We start from the raw sequence: 26134 nt of genomic DNA on the forward strand, positions 1-26134 counted from the left end.
TTTTTCAACTTGTGATCTTTGATTTTTATCTGGATGTTTCCTGGTGAGCTCTTCCTCAGTCTCAGTAGCCTGGGCTTTGAGTCAACCATGGCAGATAGTGGAGTCTATCTGCTTGGTAATGGACACGTGCTGAATGCTCAAGTTGGCCACAGCCCCATTTCAACCATTTATTAAGAGTGTAACAAACCCCACTAATGTTTCTGTAATTTACTGAAAGGACAGTGAGAGTTGTTTATTCATCCATTTATTAGACTCAGTATTGTACAAGATGAAGGTTCCTCGTGTCCTAGCTTGGGCTGTTGAGTTTCTTACTGACACTTCAGTCTCCACTTTGAAATGGATTTTCCATGATACTTCTGTGTCATGATGTGCTCCTAGTTCATGGTTCTACGATTTTAAATTTAAGTTTTAAAACGTATAAAGGTAGAGAGCAAGATAGAATTGGGTTATAGGTTGAATTAATGAGCAGTGGCAAAGTGAAAAGCTTGAGATTTCTTTGTTTTGGGGAAGGCAAGGTTTATGGAAAAAAACAGTGATTTTAGTATATAGTTTCTGTAAGACTTTGTAGAAATGCTCTCTACTGCCTGGAACTCTAGTAGGTAGCCATGTTAAGTTATAAACCTGTCATTACTGCTGGTGATAACAGGCAGAGGAGCTGAAGCTAGCATGGGAAATGCTGTGTGTCCCACTGTTCCCTGGAGGTGGCTGCCTCAGAGAACCCAGCCACACCAGCAATGAGGAGCTGAGGTCAGTGTTCCAGGGGTGAACGTTGTAGCCTCATTTGAGAAATGACTTACTTTTTTTCCATCTGTAGCCTGGCTTCCCTTTGTGCAGTCCTCTTGCCTAGCTTCTGGCCTATATTCTTAAGAGAAAAAATGCTTCTAAGAGTGCATCTAAAGTGGTTTGTGCTGCATTAAATCACCAAGTTGTACTGGTAGAGGTATGTGGTGTGTGAAATTGAATGGTATTTCAAATGGTAGTGCTTATTAAGTTAATTGATACAGGTTGGTTGTTGACTTAGGCAAGGTGTGAAGTTAATCCTATTAGAAAGTGATTACTCTTCTACCAACATACATCAAAAGAGTAGAAGTTATGGTACTGGGACAGTAGGAATTCTGACAGGATTTCTATTAATCAACTACTATGCAGTACACCACTATAAAAATGAATTCTGAAAGGAAAATTTGAATATCCATTTCAGCACTGGTTTCATGCACATTACACATATATATTTATAAATCATACATATGTTACAAAAGAAGGTAGGATAAAACTCAAGGATTATTTTAAGTGGTGCTGTAACATTAGTATAAATATCTCACATAAAACCATTTAAATATGTGGAACCCCACAGATGGGCTTAAAACTATGATAATTATTTTAAGTTATACCGATTGGATTCATTTTTATTAAAACCCTTCTGGCATCAATGAAAAGTTACTAAACATGCTTTTGGAGTTAAAAATGGAAAGTTCTACAGATTCTACAGGGGCAGGGCCTCCTGTAGAAAGCCAGCAGTCTTCTTGTTTCATCCCCCCAACCGTCCACCCACCCTAAGCCAAGTACATCTGAGCTTCCACAGTATCCCGGACATGTGTGCACGCGCGCTGGATCCACACCACTCTTGTGGCATTGACCATGTAACGGCGACGTCAGCCGAGTCCCGTGTCAGCTCTCCCGTTAGCCTGGAGGACACTGAGAGCAGAAACCATGATGCAGGGAGCATTCTGTCCACAACCCTTCATGCTCTCCAGAGTGGGTCAAACACATCACATGAGATCGGAAGAAAAGTGGAGAATGCACTTTGCTGGTGCTGAGGTGAACTGAGCCAGTTCTCAAGGGACACCTCCCATGCTAGAATTTGGGATGTAAACTCATCCCGAATGTAGCCCATCAAAGCTATTAAATAACAGTACTTTTTGGATTATTCCTTCAGCCTACTTCTTAAGCTGGTTTTGTGAATTCATACTATTAGGGTGGTGAGCTATGTAGTCACGGTCACAGTGTGTACTCAAAGTACCTTAAAATGGGTTCAGAGTTATTTACTTCACAAGACACTGCTTGTTCCGTATTTGCCCACGTACACATTTTATTCCTTTGGTAAACTTGACAAGCTTCTAATGCCTGTTATTGAAGACAGGTTCTTGAGTCACAGTTTAAAGTTCCATTTAAAGCCACTCAATGGAAGATAGGTTAAGTGTGCTTCATAATTTTGGTCATTGAACCAGGAACATTATGTACCAGTTTTTAAGGCTAGTTTCATTTAGGAAAAAAAGATAATTATATATCTATTACATCTTACATTTTTGTAAATTCCATTGCCACTGGAGGAAACCATGGGCCAGAGTAACCTAAAGAAGCGTGTTGGTGTATATTTTAATTCCAGGTAACATTGGAATTGGTATGTGTTGGGGATGGGATCTTGCTGTTTGTTTTCGTCAGGCTAATATTATTTACGGAAACCATCCCAAGGACTGAAGGAGCAAAATATATTGATTATCTTTATGTGGACTGTGATAAATTGATTTTTTAATTGAGACTTCCTATTTTCAGGGAGTTCAGTGTCTGGTAGGAAAATAGTAAATTTTGAAAAACTTTAAAATTTCATGCCACTAATCGACTACATGATTGATGGTAAGGGAAGGTAGGACAGGAGGAAGTTCAAGAATTCTCAGGGCAGTCCAAAGCAGAAGGAAAGGGTGGCGTTTCATTTGTGTGTCTGACTGCCGTCTTCACCGTGTTCTCTAAATTGCCTCCAACCATACGGAGATAATTCAAAGCAAGCATTAATAAGATATAGACAGTGTTTTGGAGAAGAAACAAAATAAGGTCTCTGTTTTGTAAACACGCTGTCTTATGTTTAATGCTTAATAAGTTCTTAATCTGCTGTAATAACATCTCCACAGCTGTTAAACTGCATCGTATAATAAAAGTAACAATAGTTTATGGAAACTTTAAAGGTATAATTTGTATGGACTTTTAATTATGGAGTCTAGAACTCTGAGCCACCAGGAGAAACCTGTTTAATGTTGTATTTTCTATGTAGCGACTCACTTCCTAGCAGTTCCTTGTTGTTCTGGTCTGGTTGGTCGCTCCGTTTTCCCTATGTAATGGTTTTTGTTGTTCCTTGCTTCAGCAAATCCTTTTAAATGCCTGCCTATGCGCCCGTGACCATCCTAGGTGCAGGGAAAACTCTGCATCCTCCAAGTTATATCCCCATTCATGGAAATGATCATTTTTTATTTCCCTTTGATTTTGTAAGTTCTCCTCTTCCACCTGATTTCACCTTCCTTTCAGGGTTTTCCATTACTCAGGGCTGCATTAAGTCTCTGTTAAGCGCCATCTCTGTGATAGGTTGTTCTCTGGCCAGCTGCTGTTCTATGGCCTCCTGCCACGAATATCATACTTTGGTTGGGCTGCTACAGCAAAATGCCATAGACTGGATGACTTAAGCAACTGATGTATATTTCTCAAGGTTTTGGAGACTAGGAAGTCCAAGATCAAGGTGCTGGCACATTTGGTTCTTGGGGAGGGCTCCCTTCCTGGCTTGGAGAGGGCTGCCCACTAGCTGTACCCTCACATGGTTGAAAAAAGTTGTAGTGTCCTTTTTTCTTCTTACAAGAGCACTAATCCCATCACGGGGGCTCTGCCCTTGTGACTACAACTCAATCTAACTACTTCCCGAAGGCCCCACCTCCTAACACGTTCACGTTGGGGGTTAGAACTTTAACATACGCATTTTAGGGGGACACAGTCCATGACAAACAGTGGTGGTATCAAGATGTAGAATAAGATCCCGAGAGAGAGATGGAGGCACTACCTAAGACAAGACTTAGGGAAATGGTAGTACAGTATCAAAACCCACTAGCTATGAATAATGGTGTTGGTGTCTAAACACACATGCCTCAGGATTCCTCTTTTAAACTCTGAGCAGGTTCACTCAAAGTCATACCAGGGGAAGTTCTCAAGCCGTCTTTTGTAATGAGGCTGAAAAAATACAGTGCAGGTATAGGTGGTATCAGGGTGATAAGACTTCATATTAGCAGTATGATTTCTATTTCTTAGTTCTCAATTCATTTGTAATTTCTGATGAGTCAGGTTACATGAACTTTTCTCATTGTGTTTTCAGACCATTTTCCTGTGACAGTTATATAAAGAGATGGGTCCATTGTCATGCTGTGAACCCAGTGGGATCTCTAACCCTTCCATCGGGACGTAACATTAATCCTTGTGGAATTAAATATATCCTGGAGAGTTTACAATCTGTAAGCTGATATAGGTGGATGTCCTCACAGACCCTGTTACTATATATAAGAAAGAATTGTCAGGATTATTGGGATTTTCATATATTTGGTGCATACTTCTTTCTAGATAACTGTGATTAGTTCCATTGTCATGTATGTGAATTGTACTAAAATGATATGATCTACCCATTTGGGGGCATAATTATGGGTACATAGCTATGGGTAGACTTAGATGGATAGACTAGAACATTTGTGTTGAACTATTTTTGCATGATGAAAATTTCAGTAATAACATGAAAAGGAAAGCTGGGGGCTTAGCACTGTATTGGTTTGTCAGGAGATTACCGAGAGGTTGGTTTTCTCTTGTGATAGAAGGAAACTTACATTTATCTCCTTCCCTTTCAAATTTGTTGTTATTTGACAGTAGACAGTATATTTAATCCGGAGCTTTTTAAAGCCTGGCAGCACTGTTTTATGTTGAGTAACTTTAAACCGGGCAGTCAAAGGTTAGAGTTCTTTGGAAGCAGAGGTCAGAGTAAAGGTGGAAGTGAGAATACAATTGGTGGACATCTTGGTTATCCCTGCATACAGATGATTGAACAGTCTCTCTTGCCTTTGAAGACTCACATTGATGTTTCTTCTAACAGCATAGACTCTCATTGATGTTTATTCTGACAACGTAAGATTTTAACCTGGTGTATCTTTTCTTTTTATCTGAGAAGCTGTGCCTGGCTGTGGCTGTCTGTCACATACCATGAAAGCCAGCTACCCTTCTAAAATGTTCAGTTCAGTGGTTTTTATCATATGCCCAAAGTTGTGCAGCCATCACCACTGTCTTTTTCAGGACAATTTCATCACCCAAAAAAGAAACCCGTATACCTTAAGGGTCACCTCCCCCACCCTAATTTCCCCTAGCCTCAAGCAACTCTTGAACTCCTTTCTGTGTTGACTGGATTTGCCTGTTATGTGTACCTTTCACAGAAATGTAATCATATAATATGTGGCCTCTTGTGTCTGGCTTTTGTTAAACTTACGATGTTTTCAGAGGTTTATCCATGTTACAATGTATCTCAGGACCTCATTTTTATGGCTGAATATTTCATTATGTATAAGTGCCACAATTTATTCCTCAGTTGATGGACATTTAAGATGGTTTGATGGTTAGAAATAATGCTGCTATGAACATTCAAGTACAAGTTTTTGTGTGAAAACTTATTTTTAATCCTCTTGTATATATGCCTAGGAGTGAAGTTGCTTGGTCATGCGATGATTTTTGAGGAACTGTCAAACTGTTTGTCTAAAGTGGCTGCAGCATTTTACCTTCCCACCAGCAGTGTATAAGGTTCCAACCTCACTGCATCCTCAGCAACACTTATTACTGCCTGTCCCAGGATCACGGTCAGTTACATTTGCTTTGTAATGAGAAGGGTAGGACACAGAAAGTAAGAACTAAGCCTGGAGGGTCTTAGGCAGGGCCAGAGCTAGTAGAATTCGTGTCTCCTGACCCACCCTCACCATTCACTGCAACACTGCATTTCAGGAAAGCTGGTTGAAGAAAAAACACATGAGAAAATAATAATTGTTCTGGAATTACTTATTTTCATTTTTTCCATTAGAAGGAATGGAGCAGTTGGTTTCCATGATCTCTGATGCGGTCCAGTTGTGTGTCTCTAGCCTCAACCTTGCCCAGAACACCAGACTTGAATATCCCGCTCCTGGGTGGACTCTCTACTTGGATGCCTACATGGTTGCATTGCAGACTTCCATGTCCCGAATCAAGTTCCTCATCCCGCCTCCTTCCTTTCTCCATCTCACTAAATGGTAGCCAGCTGCTCCAGGCAGATCCCCAGAGGCTTTGCTTCTTCCACATTCTCCACATCCAGGACATCCACAACCTTGTGGGTTCCCCATTCCACCCGCAGTCGCTCCTGCTCTGGCCACTGCTTTCTCACGCCCCAGACTGAGCACACACGTTTCCCATCTGGGCTGGTCACCCAGCCATCGTCTCTCACCCGGACTTGCAGTTGTGCTCAGATCCCCCAATGGCTTCCTCGCATACCTAGAAAGCAAGCCAGCATCCTTAAAATATCCCACAGCCTCTGACCGCCTGCCGCTTGCAGTTCCAGCATCTTCTGCTTGCTCTGCTCCACCCACATGGGCTTCTTCACTGTCCTGTGTTGTTGCCAGCACGTCCTCTTGAGGTCGTCCGTGCTCGCTCTTCCCTCTGCTGTGAACCCTCTTCCCTCAGTTGTTGGTACGGCCTTGCATCCTCACTTCAAGATTCTGCGTAGGTCAGCTCTTCCGAAGGTGGTCCCTGACCACCATCTCAAATAAAGTGTCCCATCACTTTCTGTCCTCTTACCTTACTTTATCCCCTTCATGGCATTTTTTACTGTTTAACAAAATGTTCCATACTTACTTGTTTATGTGTTGCTTTTCCATATTGTCTACTGGGATGGGAGCCCCGAAACAGCAGGGGCTTGGTCTCTTGAGCCTACTGTTACATCTGCATAGCCTGGAGCTGTTCTTAGCACAAAACAGGAAGTCAATAAATTACTGTTAAATGAACAGGTTATTTTATTCTTCCTTTTGGCATCACTCAGTCTTTTTGCTGTCAACCTATTTTGGGTGAGCTTTAAATTTTTTTTTTACATCTTGCAAAAGACTTCTATATGTACCAATTTGTGTGAATCTCTGTAGCACAGTTTCTTCTTATATAAATTTGCAATAATTCTGGGCAGGTGCTTTGAGACCTCATTTGAAAAATGTTTCCCCCCACCACGTACCCGAGATTATGATGGTAATATTGTCATTTTTATTACTCAATCTGGTTTTAATACATTATAACAGTATGGACCCTATTAGCCAAGTACACGATAATAGTCTTTTATTACAATACCCTAGGATATAATACTGTAATGTTATAATATCTTATTATTGTGGTTCTAATGAGGATCTCACTTATATACACATACAGCTCTTGTAGTTTTATAATATTCAAGGATGAGACTCTGGTGTTGAGAATCTTACCTAAACCATGATACCACAATACCAAAAGGGATATTGACAAAATATGTCCATGTATTAGAATTGCACCTTCATAGTTTAATTTATTCTCACTGTGCAGCACGTTGTTACCTGAAATTCCAGATTGTTCAAGTGCCTTCCAGGCCTCTACTCTCCTGTTTATTCCGTTTAATAGAAGAGCCAAAAATAAGGAAGGCTGATATTAACTTTGGTGAAGATAATGTTCCAGTGCCTTCCAGTACCCTAAATAATTCAGGAGGATATGATGCAGTGACTAAGAACTTGGGTTCTGCAGTCAGGATTACCTAAGGCTGAGTCTTAACTTTATTTTTATTTTGGTGGTAGGATCTCACTCTGTTGCCCAGGCTGGAGTGCATTGGCATGATAATGGCTCACTGCAGCCTCAAGCTCCTGAGCTCAGGCTAAGACCTGGATTAGTTTTTTATGTTTTTCTGTGGAGACAGGGGTCTCATTAGGTTGCTCATGCTGGTCTCGAACTCCTGGCCTCAAGCAGCCCTCCCGCTTCAAGCTCCTAAAGCACTAGGATTACAGGAGTGAGCCACTGTACTCAGCCATTAACTTTATACCTTAACATAACATGTCACTGTGAGACTTTACCTTCCAATCTTCAATGTCCTCACCTGTAAAATGGGATGAAAAAGTGTAGCTACCCTCTAAGTTTGTGTGAGAATTCAGTGAGATGATTCCTATAAAGTACCTGCTACCTAATGAAATGCTCAATAAATGTTAACTGCACTTATTATTACTATTAAAACATTTGAACACTATGCGTGATGAAATATTCTTTGGCAAAGGGAGGCTGGAATGACTCTCAGGTAAAGAGTAGTAAAAGGGCTATAAGTAGAGCAATAAAATGCAAATTATGTGACCTCTGCTTCCTTCCCCAGAGCTATAGATCATTCCATTTGTTGAAAAAGAGAACGGAGCCTACTGCTGAACTCAATATAACAAATATAACACAGAGACCCCCTTAAGGTGCCATATCTGTTTATAGCCTATTTAAAGAACAAAAATAGATCTTTCTGTGGCACTTAATCTGGCCAGGACACTCACAGTACCGGTTAGAATGTGTGCTCATTTCATTGTTACAATAATGGGAGTTCACTTATGTTCTCTGCTTTTTTCACTGAAGCCTCTAGGGGTAGAGGTGAAAGAAAGGAAACAAAATTTAAAATGCTCAGGGTTTGTTTTTAAAGGCAACAACTGGCTCATGAAGAGTTTGAACATCCAGGGAGATCAGCTGACATTGAGCTGTCTACACCTTCCAGCTCCTTTTTATTTGCTGCTGTTGAATGTTTTCCTGCCTCTCCAATGAGGCTGCATGCCAGTGGTTCTCAAAATCACGGCACAGCTTGTCTAACAACCCCGAACGCTGGGCCCATCCCCAGATGTTCTGATTCAGTGGGTCCAAGGTGGGGCTGAGAATTTGCATTTCTAACGAGTTCCCAGGTGATTATGATGCCTGTGTCCATGTGCCGGTCAGAAAATCACAGATTGCCAACCGCTGCTGGGTGCCATTTGGATCTCCCTAGAGGACTTGGCCCAGAGTTGGGCACAGAGTATGCACTCAATAAATACTTGTGTTTTCACTGCCTCTGATGACACCGAAATGAAATACAAAGGAATGATAAAGTATATCAAGGTTCTCATTAGGCACACTGCCTGATTCTCATTAAGACTGTCCTGATTTCTTTTATGTCCTGGGCATGTGGGCTCAGTGCTAATTTTCATGGCTTCTGTGGTCCCTGAAGTAGGAGCTTTTTCATAGACTCCAAGGTTCTCCTCATTTACCCTTTCTTTTCCTAACTCATTTCAGACAGACGCTTAATAAGAGCCTGCAGAACCCTCAGGACTCATACGGGAATGAGGACTCTCATCCCTCCCAAAGAGTTTGTGTAAATCCCATGTCTTTAATCTCATTTCACTCTTTCTCAACACCCCGTTAACACAAAGCTTAAGCCCTTGGCTTGTTGCTTTATTTTCTAAAATTTTAAATTTGATCGAAACTGCCTCCACTAAGCTAACGTTTGATTGAATCACTGGGGAGAAGAAAATTTCCAGAGACGTGATAGAAAACAAATTGGGCTTGTAGAGGAAGGATTGTTTGGAATTATTATATTGTCAGACCCGTTGTTTATTTCCCTCACATTTTCCTAGGTCTGAGCTCTGGGGTATTTCTTCACCGGAAAAGAATTTTGGAGGGGTGGGAGGTTGTTTTGCACATCCTTTAAACTCTTCCTATTTAAGCATTTTAGAGGAAAATGATGTTTTCCTTCATGAAAACAGATAAAAACAATCTCTTGAGTTTCCATTTCCACTGAGTTCTTGCTACTTAGCAGGGAATACAGTCCTATAAAAAGAGATTAAAGACCTGTAAATATCTTTTCCACTAAATTTCTGAGTATAATTTTAGTGTTTTACTCACAGCCAAGCCATGAGTTCAGTTTTGAGATGAGTGTTTTTCAAAGTAGAGTCCCTGGAGGACACTAAGAGGGCGTTCTGTGGATGAAAAGTACTCTCTGGCAAAAAGAACGCAAGCTTAGTGAGGCCGGGTTTCAGCCACATAAACAGGTATCATTGATTCAGGACTGTCAGAATCTTCAATATGGCGGTTGCGCATTGGGGATATGGAAGAGAGAGATTTCCAGAGTCTCTGACCGTGGAATCTTCGAATGCTGCTGTTCTGCAGAACAGATTTTGAGAAGTACCGTGTGAAAATCCCTTATGTTACAGCATCATCATTTATTCCTAAAGAAGCCTCAGAGGTATTAAAGCTGCTCTTTTCTGTGTAGATTCAATAGGCAAAATTTCAGCTCCTTTTTGAAGCAAAAAATTTATTTTTAGAAGATTTAAAGTGATGAAATCTTGTTTATTCAGTAGTTCTTTCACCACTGAAGACCTCAGTGCCTTTCCCGAATACTGATTCCAGGCTAGATTTTTCTGGGATATAGACATTTTCGTTCTTATATTGCCTATATTTAGACAAAAGTTTATTTGTCTAATTCATCCAGCACCTTACTGTTGCCACATGCACTTCTAAAGTGAAATACTTTGGGACAAACCTGAAGTTTTTTTCCCTTCTAGATGTCAACTTTCAGAATTATGGAAAAATCAACCAAATACCAGTTTAAAGATTCACTCCTTCATAATTTAAACAAGCCCCTGAAGCCCTGTCTCCAAATGTAGGAATTGTTCCCTGCCAGTTTGTTCTCTCCTCAGGTTCATTGTTTGGCCCACACCTCGTCCCCTCAACACTCCCCAAGGCTGTATTCCAGTTAGCCATACTCTGCCTGCAATGTAGCTTTTCTCAGTCACTAGAAAATGTCAAGAAAGTATAGTCTGAACTGTGGAGGTTATTAATCTCCACGACACTGTCAAAGGAAAGAGGGAGAGTTTTATAGCTGCAGGTTATTAACACTCTTGACAATAGAAAAGTTGACCTTTTTTCCCCCTTTGCATTTAGGCTCTTGCCTCTGCTTTAGAAACTGGCAGTGAACAGAATATGCGTTGTAAAAGTAGTGAGAGATGAACCAGGCATATACTTGATAATCCAATTGTTGGGTTACTGAACCTAGGGTATTGTAGTTTAACTTTCAATTCCAGGGTGGTTGTTTGTGACAGTAAATGTTTCCGTGCCACCAATCCTTGTTTTCTGTTTTATCCCACCTCTACTTCCCATGTAAGGAATATATTGACACCTGGGAAGAGTTAGATCCACCCTCATTTTGACAACACCATTACGCTGGGTAAGATCCACTAGGCTGTGAAAACACATTCATAAAACACCTAAGGTAGAATCTAAGAACACAGTCTTCCTCTTTTCTTGAGGGGCAATCCAAACTTATAAACTTGATACATTACAGAGCACTGTCATTTTCCGTTTCAGCCAATCTGGTTCTTATTCGCTGACTGTAATTACAAATGTAGGTGTATGAATTAGTTGGTTAAAACCTCCCAAAGTGTGTGTGCATATAAGTGCATTACATGTAACTACTCTGAGTGCAGAATACCTAATTTAAATGAGTGACAGGGAGCACAACATCGTTGGAATTGTCGGGGAAACAGAAATTAGGTGTTTTACAGTCCCGTCTTTGTCTCTGGATGCTGCCTTCATGTATTAGAAGCCAGAGGAGCTTCAAAATATGTACAGAATTGAGTGGGATATTGGGTGTAACCTATTACCATGAGAAATTGGCAGGAAGGAAATCACTTGTTTTCTGCATGTTCTTATGTAACCTTGAACAAACTGTTCTGTTTAATAAAAAAAAAAAAGTCTTTACTTTTTCCTTACTTAAAAAAATGAGTTTAGCTTTCCAGATATTTTTGATAGCCGCACTCGTTAGTATGCCGTCTTTTTTTTAAAAACTGCCTCTCTGCTTGCTTTCTCCTTCCAACTTCCTAAGTTAACCCTCAAGTGAGAATCTCAGCAAACTGACTTTTAGTAATATTTTAATTACTGAGATGATGACAGTGTGGTCCAGTGTGGTGAATCCCATAGTCATTTCACTCTTATATTCTAATGTCAACAGGATTGTGCTAGTTTCGATGCCCTATTTGTGTCTAATCATTTTGTGTCGAAAATAGATGGGGAAGAGGTCAAGGACATCGTCTGTGAAAACGGTGTGAACCCGGACCTCTGATCTTCATTCCCGTTCCCTTTTTCTCCCAACTTATTTGTTCCTATCTCTTTCTTTAGTTAAAAAAAAAAAAAAAGGTACTAATTATTTTTTTCTCAAAATGTTACTTCGCTTCTGTGTCTCCCCGTTTCTGTACTACCTCATGCTTCCAGTACAGACTTGGAGAGTTTGGACTGCAAAGGGCCGTAGAGTATGGTTACTCATGATGACTTGCCAGCCTCCTTAGAGTGGTTCTTATGATTATTTTTAAATGGGTTGTGTGTGTACTCTGGGTATTGTGGGGCGGGGAGTGCTAAATGTGACTGTGCTTACAAAACACTGTTGGGAGGAGGAGAACACGGTGTCATTCGTGCATCCTCAGAACATGCCACTGTGGAGGTCTGGCAGTGTCCTTCGGGGCCCCCGTTGCCCAGGTGCATTCTCAGAGGCACCATGAACACTTGCTGCTGGTTCCACGTGCCACCTGCTGGTTCCACATGCCACCTGTGGCCTGTCAGGTGCTCAGAGGGCCTCTGGGGGCAGGCAGTGTTTATAATAAATAGTTTCATCAGGATGTGCAGCTCAGCTGGGCAGCTCCAACTTTCTTGCTCCCTCTGGGTTTCCTGACAAACTGGCCTCCTGCTAAGGGCAGGGAACTGAATGGCACTGAGAAGAATTAATGAGCCACAGAAAATGTGGCATTCTAAGAAGAGAACAGTGTTAGTCCCCTGAACTCTTTGTCCCTGAAGTGTTCCGAGAGAAATCCAGTGTAATGGGCTTAAAAACATCCTGCTTGCACTGATCTCTTTTAAATGGTAAAAGAAAATGCAACATTTAAAAGTCATTAAACTACGTTGTCTGGACATTATTTGGGCTTGGGTTTCAGATACTTCTGAGACGTGCATGAGATGAGCGACACTGCTAAGAGGCAGAAGTCATGGAGAGAGGAAGACATTCGTATTACTGGAACCTGGCCCTGCTTGAACTTGGAGTGTTGGTTCTAATTTGGTTCTGCTGGACTGTAGCAGCTCTAATTTGGTTCTGCTGCTGGTGGGGAGCCAGTCCTCTTGGATTCACAGCTACATGCAGACGCTTTCTGTACATTCTTACTCCTTTCATATTGGGTTGAGCACGTAGTTCTGTAGAGCCTGTTTCCATGATCTCCCATCAGTCCTTGCCTTTCCATTCCAACATCACTACTCTGTCTCCAGATGATCATACAGCCTCCTGTCTCTGTCACCAATCCCTTCCACCCTGCATTGCCAGACAGATCTTAAGGCCTGTCTGATGGGGTTGTGCCTCTTCTCAATACCCAGAGGCTGCCCTTCCCTGCCTGAAATGCAGAGCTCTGCAGACTATGCTTGTGCACAGGCGTTCTCCTCCCCTACCCTTCACTCACTCAATGGGCCTCTTGTTTACCTGCCTCCCTGCTTTCCTCCTGAATCATCCTCCATCACGCTTCCACTGTGATGAAAAGAGCGATAATAAAACCCCAAACCCTGAGAGAACCTCGCCTATTTTCCAAGACTAGTTCTATGTTTAGTAGCTAGATCAAGACGTATGAAAGCTGACAGATCTAATGTTGCCTTCTTGAAAGCATGGGGACACTTCTTCCCTGTGGGAGGGGCCAGGTCTGGGAGGGGTAAGGATTGTGAGCTCAATCTCTATAGTCTTTGGTTTCTAGATTTTCTTAGAAAGATAACCTTTCTTGAAAAGGTTAGCTTTTTAGTTCTTTCTTGGAAGAAAAGTTGTATTGGAGCCAGACAGTGATACGGATGCTATCTTGAAAACATCTTTTACTGCATTTCACGTGAAATGCTTCCTTACATGTTAAATACTGAAAACAGCTGAAACATAGTTCTCTTTTGATTATCCACCTATGTATTTATGGAAAATATTTTAAATCTGGCAGTATCCTTAGCCTATATTCCTTTGAGTTTGTCTCTCTTGCTGGTCTGGCTTACGTAAAATGTAACAACAACCTAAACAGCCCATGTTTATAAAACTCAGCCCAATGCCTCCCCAGTCAAGTGTTGCATTGGATTTATTCATTTAGAGTATGTTGAACACCTAAGTGGCAGGCACCACACTGTACTAAGGTTTCCTAACAGATATGGTGACTGCCTCCATGGAACTCCAATTTGAGAGGGAGACAGATGTTAATCACATAATCACACAAAGATACAATTACAAGCTAGTTTAAAATGTATGCACATGGGACTTGATTTGACTGGTGGTGGAGCTGGTCAAGGAAGGCTTCACTGAAGATGAAATGTTTGAGCTTCATGTAAAATACTTTCATATTGCCCACTATGTGGGATTAACCACACAGTCTAATGATCTTAACTGCTTCCTAAACTTTGGCAGTTTTTGATTTTTTTGTATGTATTTGTTGTTAATACCTTTTTTTTTTTCTGAGACAGGGTCTCTGTGGCCCAGGCTGGAGTGCAGTGGCGTGATCTTGGCTCACTGCAACCTCCACCTACCAGGCTCAAGCATATCCTCCCACCTCAGCCTCCCAAGTGGCTGGGGCCACAGGTACGCAACACCATGTCCAGCTAATTAGGTATTTTACAGTCTTGTCATGGACCCTAAAATGTCTAATTAGCTGGGTATGGTGTTAGCCATGTTGTCTAGGCTAGTCTTGAATTCCTGGGCTCAAGCGATCTGCTCATCTCAGCCTCCCAAACTGTGGAGATGACAGGCATGAGCCACCATTCTAGGGTGGTGTTGTTAATACCTTCTTTTGCTAAATTGTGTCTGTAGAGAACATTTAGGGGAAGTCTGAGAGAACAACCAGTAGAGATCATTACCTTTTTTCAAAGACATTGCCAAAGTTAGTTCAGATAACCCACTTTTTAGTTACTCTGATTCAATGTTGCTTGATGCAGACACCTGAGATTGAAGCTGCTTTATCCTGTTACTGACCTGTAGGTTGTTTGGGCTCAGATGCTGATGCTTGTTTCCTTAAATGATGATTGTTGCACGGTCCTTGGGTGATGTCCTGTGGGTTGCAAGATGAACTTTTGTCCTGTTCAGAACCAAGCAGTTCCATATTGAAAAATGAAAAGCTAACTGCAGTTAGGTAAACTCTACTTTTCTTTACATCCTTCAATGGTTTTGTGTTCAGTTGGCACTTCTGTGGATCCTTAACACATTTCTCTGACAGTAACCTTGTATGATTTTATCCTTTACAACGAAAGCTCTTTTTTGTTCATTATCTTGTTTGATCCAAGCAGTAACTCTGCAAGTAGATGGCCCCATTACTATGGTGGAATGTACAGGATGATACCATATCCTGGGAAGAGGAAGGAAGCGGATTCAGGCGCTGGAACCAGTAAATCATGTAGTAGAGGGCTTCTCAGTACAAAATGTGGTGTTTTTCCCACAATATCACACAACTGGTCCATACTAACTTTTCAGAGCTTCTTGTCCTTAGAGTGAAATGTCATGTTATTCTGTTTAACTTCCCTCTTGATTAGAGCCTGAGGGGTTTTTTTTTAAATGTTTTATTCTTTAATCTTGTAGTATTGGTTCATTACTTTAAAATTTATTTTCTAGAAAACCAAGGTTATAGCAAAGTAAGTTGTATTCTCACAGGGTAAAGGAGACCTTCAGAAGAATCCAATTCTTCTATGCCTTTAAATTATCAACCATAAACACTGTAATTATGTGACACATTCTCTGGACATTTGTTTTATTATTATTACAGTCACTTTCCCAACAAAATGTCACATAGCAGCATTCTTTTGTTCCTTGAATCAACTGTTAATTAGTTTTCCCTCAATAGACCATATCTTCAGTGAAGTAGACAGAATACTTTGGTCTCTCGCAGTGTTTTCTAGTGCATGAATCCTCTGCTTCCTCTTGCCATTGGTCCTTTCACCTGAGAGACATATCTAAGGAATCAGAATGCATTCAAACACAGTCATAATCAATTTCAAGTATGTGTTGGGAATGGGTTAGGAGGAAATATCTTTTTCTCTTTAACTCTTCCATTTTTAGGCTAAAAGAATTTTTTGCATCAACAAATTTGTTATTGTTCCAAGAAACACATTTTAAAAGATTGAATTTATTTGGGCATTCGTAGGCATACTCTGATATTTCTTGAATGTACCTTTGTCAGTTCTGTTTATAGTTTTTATTAAGGATATTATTACCATTAATAAAACTATTATTTGCTTATTTTGGAAAATACCCCATTTTGATACTATCTAAATATAGCCAAAATGAATTTTGATGTATAATTTCCAGTATCTTTAGTAAGCAACAAATAATTCAATTTATAGCCTCAAGCTGTGGCAAGGGAGATGGTGTTCATAAAACAGTAAAAAGCCTGGCATATACAAAGTGCAGAATAAATGCTCTATTATTACTACAAAGCTGATGCCTATTTGTATAGTGGTAGTTACAGGATACATAGCCGTATCTTTTTTTCCATTATCTTTGCTTCACCAAAGCTTTGATCTTTCATCTTTCCCTTATTGTATCATCCCATAGTTACTGTGGTCTCATGAGGAAGAGGCGGTTGATATTTAGGGCAATGGTTCCTAGACGTGGAGAACGTATATAAGGTGCTAAGATTTTATTTTGGCAAGGACATTTTTAAAAATCTATCATCAGCTTTCATCATAATTTTTTTAAAGAAGTAGAAGACAACTGTGTGTGTGTGTGTGTGTGTGTGTGTGTGTTAATAGGACTGTCTTTTAACTAGATGTCAATTTATGAAGAATCGACCTTGTCTTTATCTCATTTCATGGTGGCCTGCTCCAGGACACTCTGGTGGACCTATAGTCTGTGGATTGGCACTGACTGATGTGAAACATGAAGGTCAAATGAAAGTCAGGACAGGAGAGTTAAGACTTAAGATTGCTAAGGGAAAAAAAAAAACATTTATTTTCTAGTGTTTTCTAGTTTTTTTTTTTTTTTTTTTTTTTTTTTTGGAGTCTCACTCTGTCACCAAGACTGGAGTGCAGTGTGCGATCTTGGCTCACTGCAACATCTGCCTCCTGGGTTCAAGCGATTCTCCTGCCTCAGCCTCCTGAGTAGCTGGGATTGCAGGCACCCGCCACCAAGCCCAGCTACTTTTTATGTTTTTAATGGAAATGGGATTTCTTCATGTTGGTCAGGCTGGTCTTGAACTCCTGACCTCAGATGATCTACCTGACTCGGCCTCCCAAAGTGCTGAGATTACAGATTTGAGCCACTGCACCCAGCTTCTAGTGTATTCTTTTAGAGAAAGTTTTGAGCTGTTGTAGATTTTGAAAACTGATTGAACTATAGACATTACTGTAATGCTTATAACCTGTGTTTCGTGTGTTAATATATCATTCATGCACATTTCCAGTTGTCCAGAATAACTAGAAAACAAGTTGATGGGACAGATATTAACTGAGACTTCACATGTATTTTCTCCTGTTGTACTTCACTAGGTGAAAGACAAATACACATTAACCCAAAGCAGATAGGTAGACTGTACCTTTGTAGAATGCCTTTACAAGTCCACACTGATACCCATTATTCTGTATCTAGTACTACAGTTTCCTCAGAATCTGCGTTTTATGAACAAGATCAGATTCCTGTGTTTCTGAGTCAGAATAACTGAGAGAAAGAATAATAAAGGGAACTATTTGGCTGACCGAGTATCATTTTCCCGGAAATAGTTTTAATGGAGACGCAGGTGCCATAGGCGCTCACAGGTGCGTTTCTCCTTTCAGAATGTTTCCTCATCCCTGTGCCCTCATGCTGCATGTACTTGTGAGTGACTGGGATAGATGTGCTTGGCTTAGATGGTTTTTAAGATTCGTTCTAAACCTGATATTCTGTGCAGGGGTTTCTGAAGTAGACATTCTTTGCTAAATGTGACCTAATTTTGATCCTGATTGCTCCCCCAAACTCTTGATAGCGTCTGGAAGGCATGGCCGGCTATTCTGTAGGCCGAGTGCAAGTGCTGTGGCCGCCATCTTGAAAGCTCTTACATGAGAATCTTTTCTTCCTTTCCCTCTCCCCATCTGGAGTATCCCCCATCTAGCCATTTCTAAAGGTTCCTTTTCAGTCCCAACTGCTGTATTATTTAAATCCCATCTACAGCACTCACTACAAGCAATGCTTAAATCTGCTTTTGTATTTGAAAACAAAGCTTTAAAAGCAGCTAGGGGAGCCACAGAGAAGAGCAGTGATTTTTGTGACAATGGCCTAAATCCAAGAAGTGAATTTAGAAAGTACATTTGTTTGTTTTAAGCAGAATTGGTTTCAGCCTGTTTGTTGGTTGAAAATGGGAATACTGAGCCCATGTATAGATAAACCCTCTGATGGAAACTGGAGATTTTTGTTACAGGTAGAACTGTCTGTGCATTGTGGGACCCTATATTCCACAGTTCTATGAAGCTGTTTAAAATGCATTTGTAATTGTTCAAATAATTCATTCTGCATATAGAATATGGCCTCTCACACTCAGTCATATTTGTGGGGTTATTCCTCAAATGGGGCTTTGTTGTTCCTGCAGGAAATGAGTGGTTAGATGTTTTTATAAGTCACTTCTGCCTTTTCTAAGATGCAGAGCTAGGAATAGGTGCCTAATAGCTTGCTCTGTAGTTGGTAATCAATCAGGTAATAACTTATTACACCTGCATGAGCTTTTCAACACTGATAGTTTCACTATAAGATAAAGAGAATTGTAAGATGCAATTATAAGCATACTTTCCATAAAATGCACTGAGGCAGAGAGCAAGAAAGATGGATGTGGTTGGATCTTGAAGGAATTCTTGTGCAGGAAGGGAAGGTATTTGAATTGTGTAAGGGAGTCAAGAATTATAAATTTTAAGAGTAGGAATGAAATATTTACAAAGAATATTGTTTTATTTCTTGGTAGAAAGAAGCCTTGTGAAACATCTAAAATGAAGCAGGATTGAAGGATGCATTTCCATGAAGATAGTAGGACCACTTATCTTAGAGGTGAAGAAGATACTAAGAGCCAGTGTTAGAAGCAAATCTGATTGATCAGACATTCTAATCAAAGTCTGAAAAGGTGTCCAGTAGCAATAACTCTGCAAACTTAGGCCAGAAAAATAAGTCATAGTACTGGGGGAAGTCTGTGCAGGGAAGGGCAGGGCCCACAGGAGGAAAATCCGACGCCACGTTCAACCTGCTAACCACGTGCTTCTGGGGGAGGGGTGTGTAAGAACAGCTGAGTGAGGTGTCCAGTCACCTGCTCTCAAATGAATTCCAGATTGGTGGGCTGTGGGGGGAGGCTGTGCTGGGGCAATTAGTGAGCAGCTGTGTCTGGAGGCCTTGGTACCATCTGTGTAACAGAGAAACAGTTCGCCCTGATGAAAAATCAATCTCCAGAGGCAGCGACAACCCCTGAAAGAACAAGAAGTCCCAGACCCGACTTCCATGAGATGCCACAGAAGCTAATGAGCCGGTGTCAGTCATACAAGGTGCGCCTGGTTGTGACAGCAATGCCTGGGCCTCTAGAGGGGTAGGGGATGTATGGGGTGGGACGTGGTCCAGCCCAACTAACACATGCTTTTGCTCAACTAGCATGACCCTTGCCAGAGGAAACAGTGATTTTTAGAATGCCTTGAAATACAGCCAGGTAAACACCTGGAGGCGATTTTCATTCTGCTAAATGTTAATCTCTAGAGAAAACAGGAGAAAAAAGGAAAACAAGTTCGTGGCCTGATATAAACAACTTCTCACCATGGAACTCTCACAAAGGAGCCTCAGCTATGGCCTTGTGGGGGAGGATACCATTTGAATAAGTGTTGATCCAAAGAGAATGTTTGGCCTTTATGGATACAAACACTGATTATATGCCCAAAGCCACTGACGTAGTATGTTTTCTCTCTTTTCCCCCGATGAAGTACTTGAAGCTGGCTTTTTAAGCATGAGGATATAATGTAGGGATGGTGATTGTCAGATTATGACTTCGGGAATGCAGGAGTCACAAAATGTTTTTGGTTAACAGCCTGTTTCCCCAAACGCCAGCATCATCCCTTTAACCCATATTACCAGAAAAAGATGCATTTTAAGATACTGCATCCAACAAGATTCTGACATTTGCTAGTGGTCTACCACAAAGAACAATTACATTTAGCAAGAGAAGTTCTACTTTTTACTGTTAGCAGGACATGTTAAATTAAATAGGAGCTTTTTCTTCTTTCTCTTAATTTTTTTTAGTCTAGCTTTTAGATTGCCTGAAAAGAAAAAAGAAGCTAAGCAAAATGGAAATACTTTACTCTCAACCAAATGGGAACAGATTATCTGAAGAGGAAAAGAAAAATGCAATCTAATGTTAAAACCCCCTCTTCTGGAACCAGTGGAGAATCTGGCATGTTCCAGTTGAGTTGTAGTATTTAATGCAAACAAGTAGGCATAAAATACTAAACCAGTTTAGCTTGAGCTCAGCCATGTAGTGACATGTTAAGTACTGTCTGTGAATTGTTCTCCTGTAGGCTGCCTGTATACAGCTGTCACTGCTCTGGTGTGTGCTTCTAATGGAAAAGAGTAATTTTAAGGAGTTACACTATATTTGCTTCCCACTTCAATTCTACTGGCTTTAAGAGCTTTATTTTAACTTACTGTGTTAAAGTATAAAGTATTATTTTTCAGCAACCTATAAAAGCAAATTAGGTGAGGTACTATTTTTTTTTTTTTAAGATGGAGTCTTGCTCTGTCACCCAGGCTAGAGTGCAGTGGTGCGATCTCAACTCACTGCAACCTCCGCCTCCCGGGTTCAAGTGATTCTCCTGTCTCAGCCTCCCGAGTAGCTGGGATTACAGGCATGCGCCACCACACCTGGCTAATTTTTGTATTTTTAGTAGAGAAAGGGTTTTGCCATTTTGGCCAGGCTGGTCTCGAACCTCTGACCTGAGGAGATCCACCGACCTTGGCCTCCCAAAATGCTGGGATTACAGGCATGACCCACCATGCCTGGGTTTGTTTTTTTTTGTTTGTTTGTTTTTTTGAGATAGTATGCCACTTTGTTGCCCACACTGGGGTGCAGTAGCACGATTATAGCTGACTGCCACCTTGAGTTCCTGGCCTCAAATGATCCTTCTGCCACAGTCTCCCGAGTAGCTGGGATAACAAGCGTTTATCACCATGTCTGGCTGATTTTTAATTTTTTTTTGCTGAGACACGGGGGGTTTCGCCATCTTGTGTAGGCTGGTCTCAAACTCCTGGGCTCAAGCAATGCTTCTGTCTTGGCCTCACAAAATGCCGGGATTATAGCCGTGAACCATTGCCTGTGTCCTTCTATTTTATGTACGAGTCAAGCTACAGACAAGGTTAACAAACCACTCCTTCAGTGCCCTCGACTAGTAAACAGAACCACCGCTAGAACGCAGGCTCTCTGACTCACTTCACCATGGCTCACCACATAATGCTGCCGTTTTCATCAGTCAGCTGACATAACATTCTATTCCTTCATCCCTGGCTTTTTGCCTCGATTTGACTAGACTTGCATTGTCTGTTTTAGGGTGGAAAGCCTATGCTTGAATATATTTGTCTTTATACTGTACCTAAAAATTTGGCCTGGTAATTTGGGAGGGTTTGAGCCATTTTACTAAGGTGGGGAGCAAACTTAGGACCATTTACTAAACTGGTTCTCGGGAAAAATGGACCCCTTTCTCACCATGAGGAAAGTGTTTTGTTTACCTAGCGTGGTCTTTTTTTAAGGCTAAGGCCGATTGAAGGAGAATTCTGGTGAGATGGTGAAAACATATCCCATGTGACTGCTCTTGTTTCTGTGCATCAAAGATATTAAATCTTGAAGAGAAGGCTTGGAGTCCAAAGAAAGAGTTGTGCTATTGCAATAAGCCCATAGCCTTGCAGACTTCGAGACAGCAGCTGTCAGGACAGAGGATGGAAAATGCTGTGATTTGTATCAGCCGGAGGGAAACGCAGCCTCAGGCACTGGAAGAGTGAAGAGTAGTGCTTTCACTTAAGGAAACTGAACTCTTGAAGGACTCCCCCACACTCATTTTGTTGAATATCTGAAGTCCCTGGAAGGCGCAAGTTTTCATCTCCTAACAGTGCACCTGAAGGAGGGAATAGAGCCTTTGCATTTAAATTGCTGGAGTTTATCTGATTAGGATAGGTTTCAACTTTCCCACGCTTAAGCTTAGCACAGAGTAGATGCTCAAAAGCCGTTGAATTGGTCATAGTTCTTTTTCTTGGATAAAAGTGTATCAGAAACACTCATCTTTGAAATCAGAGGCTTGTGCTCAAAATGCAAGAGGAAGAGAAGTCTAGTAAGAGAGTCGCTGGTGCTTTTGACTCCCTTGGGAATGGAGATCACAGTATTTGAAGAGTTGAAATCTAGTTTGTCTCGCCAAGTCACTGAACAGTCCCATGATCTCGGAGGTACCAGCAGCAGTTTTACTGCATTCTCGTACCTGAAAGAACATGGAATACACTTTGTCATTTAATACATTTCCTAGTGTTCACCCTAGGAAATGGGTGAACACTCAAAACTCTGCCTGGATAGGACAGCTCTGCATGCACCATTCCCGACATAGTCAGTGGTGCCTTCGTGATTCAGGGGCATTTTGTACTTCTGAAGAGTAAGGTACAGGTATGCCAGATTCTCTCATGACAATGAAATCATTAATTACAGGAAAAGTGTAATTGGGGTATGTGAAATATTTTATATCGTGGAGTTTCTTAATGTTAACGATGTTCCTGCATTGCGTACCCTCAATGCTCCTGCCTTTAACTCTCCTTGGCTGCTCTTAGAAGTACAGTGTCATCAGCCTTTGATGTGCTTGGAGATAGAATACAGGTACACCTTGTTTAATTGCACTTCACCTGAGTGTGCTTTTCAGATACTGCCTTTTTTTCCCCCTTTTTAACAAATTGAAGGTTTGTGGCCACCCTGTGTCTGTCTGAAACTGTCGGTGCCATTTCCCAATAGCATTTTCCCAATAACGTGCTCAGTTTGCATCTCTGTTTCACACGTAGGTAATTTTTACAATATTTCAAGCTTTATTATAACTGTTAACGGTGATCTGTGATCCATGACCTTTGGTGTTACTCTTATAATTGTTTCGGGGTGCGTGGAACAGTACCCAGAGAAGACAGCTTAATCAAAGTTGCGTGTGAAGTTCTGCCATTCCCCGTCTCTCTCCCTCCACTTGGACTTTTCTGTACCCCAAATTTCAACTGAAATTAACTGAAGTCAGGTCAGTTAATAACCCTACAATGGCCTGTAACTGTTCAAGTGAAAGAGTAAAGAATCAAAAGCTTGAAATGACTGATTAAAACTCAGTGAGAAAGGCTTGTCAAAAGCTGAGAAAGGCTGAAAGCTGGGTCTCTTGCACCAAGCAGGTATCCAAGCTGTAAATGCAAAGGAAAAGTTCTTGAAGGAGATTGAAAGTGCTGTTCCCATGAACATACAAGTGATAAAGTGGAATGGCCTTATTGCTGATATGGAGAAAATTGAAGTGGTCTGGATAGAAAATCAAACCAGCCACAACGATTCCTTAAGCCAAAGCTTAATCCAGAGCAAAGCCCTCACTCTTCAAATCTGTGAAGGATGAGATTGGTGAGGAAGCTGCAGAAGAGAAGTTTGAAGCTAGCAGAGGGTGGTTGGTGAGGTTGAAGGAAAGAAGCCATCTCTGTAACATAGAAGTACAAGGCGAAGCAGAAGTGCTAATGGAGAAGCTGCAGTAAGTTATCCAGAAGACCTAGTGAGATCGTTGATAAAGGTGGCAACACCAAACAACGGATTTTTCAAGGTAGACAAAACAGCCTTGTACTGGAAGATGCCATCGAGAAGTTTCATAGCCAAAGAGGAGAAGTCAGTGCCTGGCTTCAAAGGACAGATTGATTATCTTATTAGGAGCTAATACAACTGGTGAATTTCAGTTAAGCCATTACTCATCTACTACTCCAAAAATCCTTGGGCCCTCAAGAATTATACGAAACTTACTCTTCCAGTGCTCCATAAATGGAACAACAAAGCCTGGATGACAGCACATCTGTTTACAGCATGGTTTACTGAATTTTTTTTTGGTAATTGAGACGGAGTCTCACTCTGTCACCCAGGCTGGAGTGCCAGTGGCATGATCTCGGCTCACTGCAACCTTTGCCTCCTGGGCTCAAGCAGTTCTCCTGCCTCGGCCTTTTGAGTAGCTGGGACTATAGGCATCTGCCACCAAACCCAGGTAAGTTTTGTATTTTTAGTAGTGACGGGGTTTCACTGTGTTGGCCAAACTGGTCTCCAACTCCTGACCTCAGGTGATCTGCCTTCCTCGGCCTCCCAAAGTGCTGGGATTACAGGCGTAAGCCACCATGCCTGGCCAGTTTGCTGAATTTTTTATGCCCACTGTTGAGATCTACTGCACAGGAAAAAAAAAAAAAATTCCTTTCCAGATATTAGTGCTCATTGACAATGTACCTTGTCATCCAAAAACTTTTCATGAGATGTACAAAGAGATTAATGTTGTTTTCATGCCTGCTAATGCAGCATCCATTCTGCAGTCCATGGAGAAGAAGTAAGTTCCACATTGAAGACTTATTTAAGAAACATTGACTGGGCACGGTGGCTCACGCCTGTAATCCCAGCACTTTGGGAGGACAGGGCAGGCGGATCACAAGGTCGGGAGATTGAGATCATCCTAGCGAACACGGTGAAACCCCGTCTCTACTAAAAATACAAAAAAAATTAGCCGGACGTGGTGGCGGGAGCCTGTAGTCCCAGCTACTTGGGAGGCTGAGGCAGGAAAATGGCATGAACCCAGGGGGCAGAGCTTGCAGTGAGTGGAGATCGTGCCACTGCACTCCAGCCTGGGTGACAGAGCAAGATTCCAACTCAAAATAAATAAATAAATAAAAAGAAGCATATTTTGTCAAGCTATGGGTGCTATAGATTGTGATTCCTTTAATGGATCTGTGCAAAGCAAATTGAAAACCTTCTGGAAAGGATTTACCATATTAGAGATCATTAAGAATGCTCATGATTCGTGGGAGGAGGTCACAATATCAATATTAACAGGAATTTGGAAGAAGTGGATTTCAGTCCTCATGGATAACTTTGAGGGGTTCAAGGATTCATTGGAGGAAGTCACTGCAGGTAGAGTGGAGAGAGCAAAGAATGAGAGTTCAAGGTGGAGCCTGGAGATGGTACTGAATTGCTGCAGTGTCATGATCAAACCTGACAGATGAGCAGTTGCTTCTTATGGATGAGCACAGAAATCGGTTTCTGGAGATGGACACCTGGTGAAGATGTTGTGTACATTGTTGAAATGACAAAGGATTCATAATATTCCATAAACTTTATTAATCAAGTAGCGGCAGGGTTTGTGAGGATTGACTCCAATTTTAAAAGAAGTTCTCACGTGGGCAACATGCTCTCAAACAGCATGGCATGCTGCAGAAAAATTTTCCAAGTCAATCAAAGCAGCACACTTCACGGTTGTCCTGTTTTAAGAAACTGCCACATCCTTCAGCAGCCCCCTCCCTGATCAGTCAGTAGCCATCAGCATCGAGGCAGGACCCTCCAGACCAGCAAAATGATTGCAGCCAGCTGAAGACTCAGAGGACAGCAAGTTTTAGCAATGACGTATTTTAATATTAAGATACATAGTTTTTTGAAGATATGATGTGGCACACTTAATAGGTTTACTACAGTGTGGTGTAAACATGATTTCTGTATGCCCTGGGAAACAAAACAATTCGTGTGACTTGCTTCATTGAAAAATACTAGCTTTATTTTGATGGTCGGGAACCAAACCTGCAGTATCCTCAAGGTATGCCTGTATTTAGGAACATGGCACATACAAAAGGGGGCTACCTGTGAAATACTTATTCCCCATTTGATATCTGAAGTGATTTGAAATCGTTGAAAGATGCTGATTTAAGATGGTCAGGCGACTACTACCAAACATTCATGACTTATCTATAAAATCTCCACATGGAAACATGTACATGTCAATATTGAAATGAGAGAATTTTACTTGCCAATTTTTATTTGAAAGCATCGCTGTGTGCTAAGCGCTGTGCGTAGCATTTTTTATTTCAAAGTAATTTGGAGTCACATTTTAAGTTAAAGCATCATAAATAAAAGGTTTATTTCTTCATACTCAATAAAATGTCTTAGAATGTAGTTACAGATTTTAAATGTGAGATTTAAATATCAGATCCTTTTGAATTGTTATAGAAGTGTGGCCATTGTCTTCAAAACTTCTTTTTTTTTTTTTTTTTGCTTTTATTAGTAATATA

At 41.1% G+C, this 26134-nt stretch overlaps 1 protein-coding gene and 1 pseudogene across 16 annotated transcripts in view; both read left to right on the top strand.

Moving 5' to 3' along the window:
- CELF2 (CUGBP Elav-like family member 2) overlaps window positions 1–26134 on the top strand; it is an 866203-nt gene that overhangs the window by 568116 nt on the left and 271953 nt on the right. The gene's annotated exons all lie outside the window — the stretch shown is intronic.
- The window catches only part of LOC126962001 (uncharacterized), a 53032-nt pseudogene that overhangs the window by 18539 nt on the left and 8359 nt on the right, over window positions 1–26134 (top strand). The window contains exon 1 of the transcript XR_007728558.1: window positions 1–26134. This exon is cut by the window's left edge and continues 18539 nt beyond it; it is cut by the window's right edge and continues 8359 nt beyond it. The product of XR_007728558.1 is annotated as an uncharacterized LOC126962001 (transcript).

The sequence above is a fragment of the Macaca thibetana genome, chromosome 9, assembly GCF_024542745.1.
Source record: "Macaca thibetana thibetana isolate TM-01 chromosome 9, ASM2454274v1, whole genome shotgun sequence".
Taxonomy (NCBI): Eukaryota; Metazoa; Chordata; class Mammalia; order Primates; family Cercopithecidae; genus Macaca; species Macaca thibetana.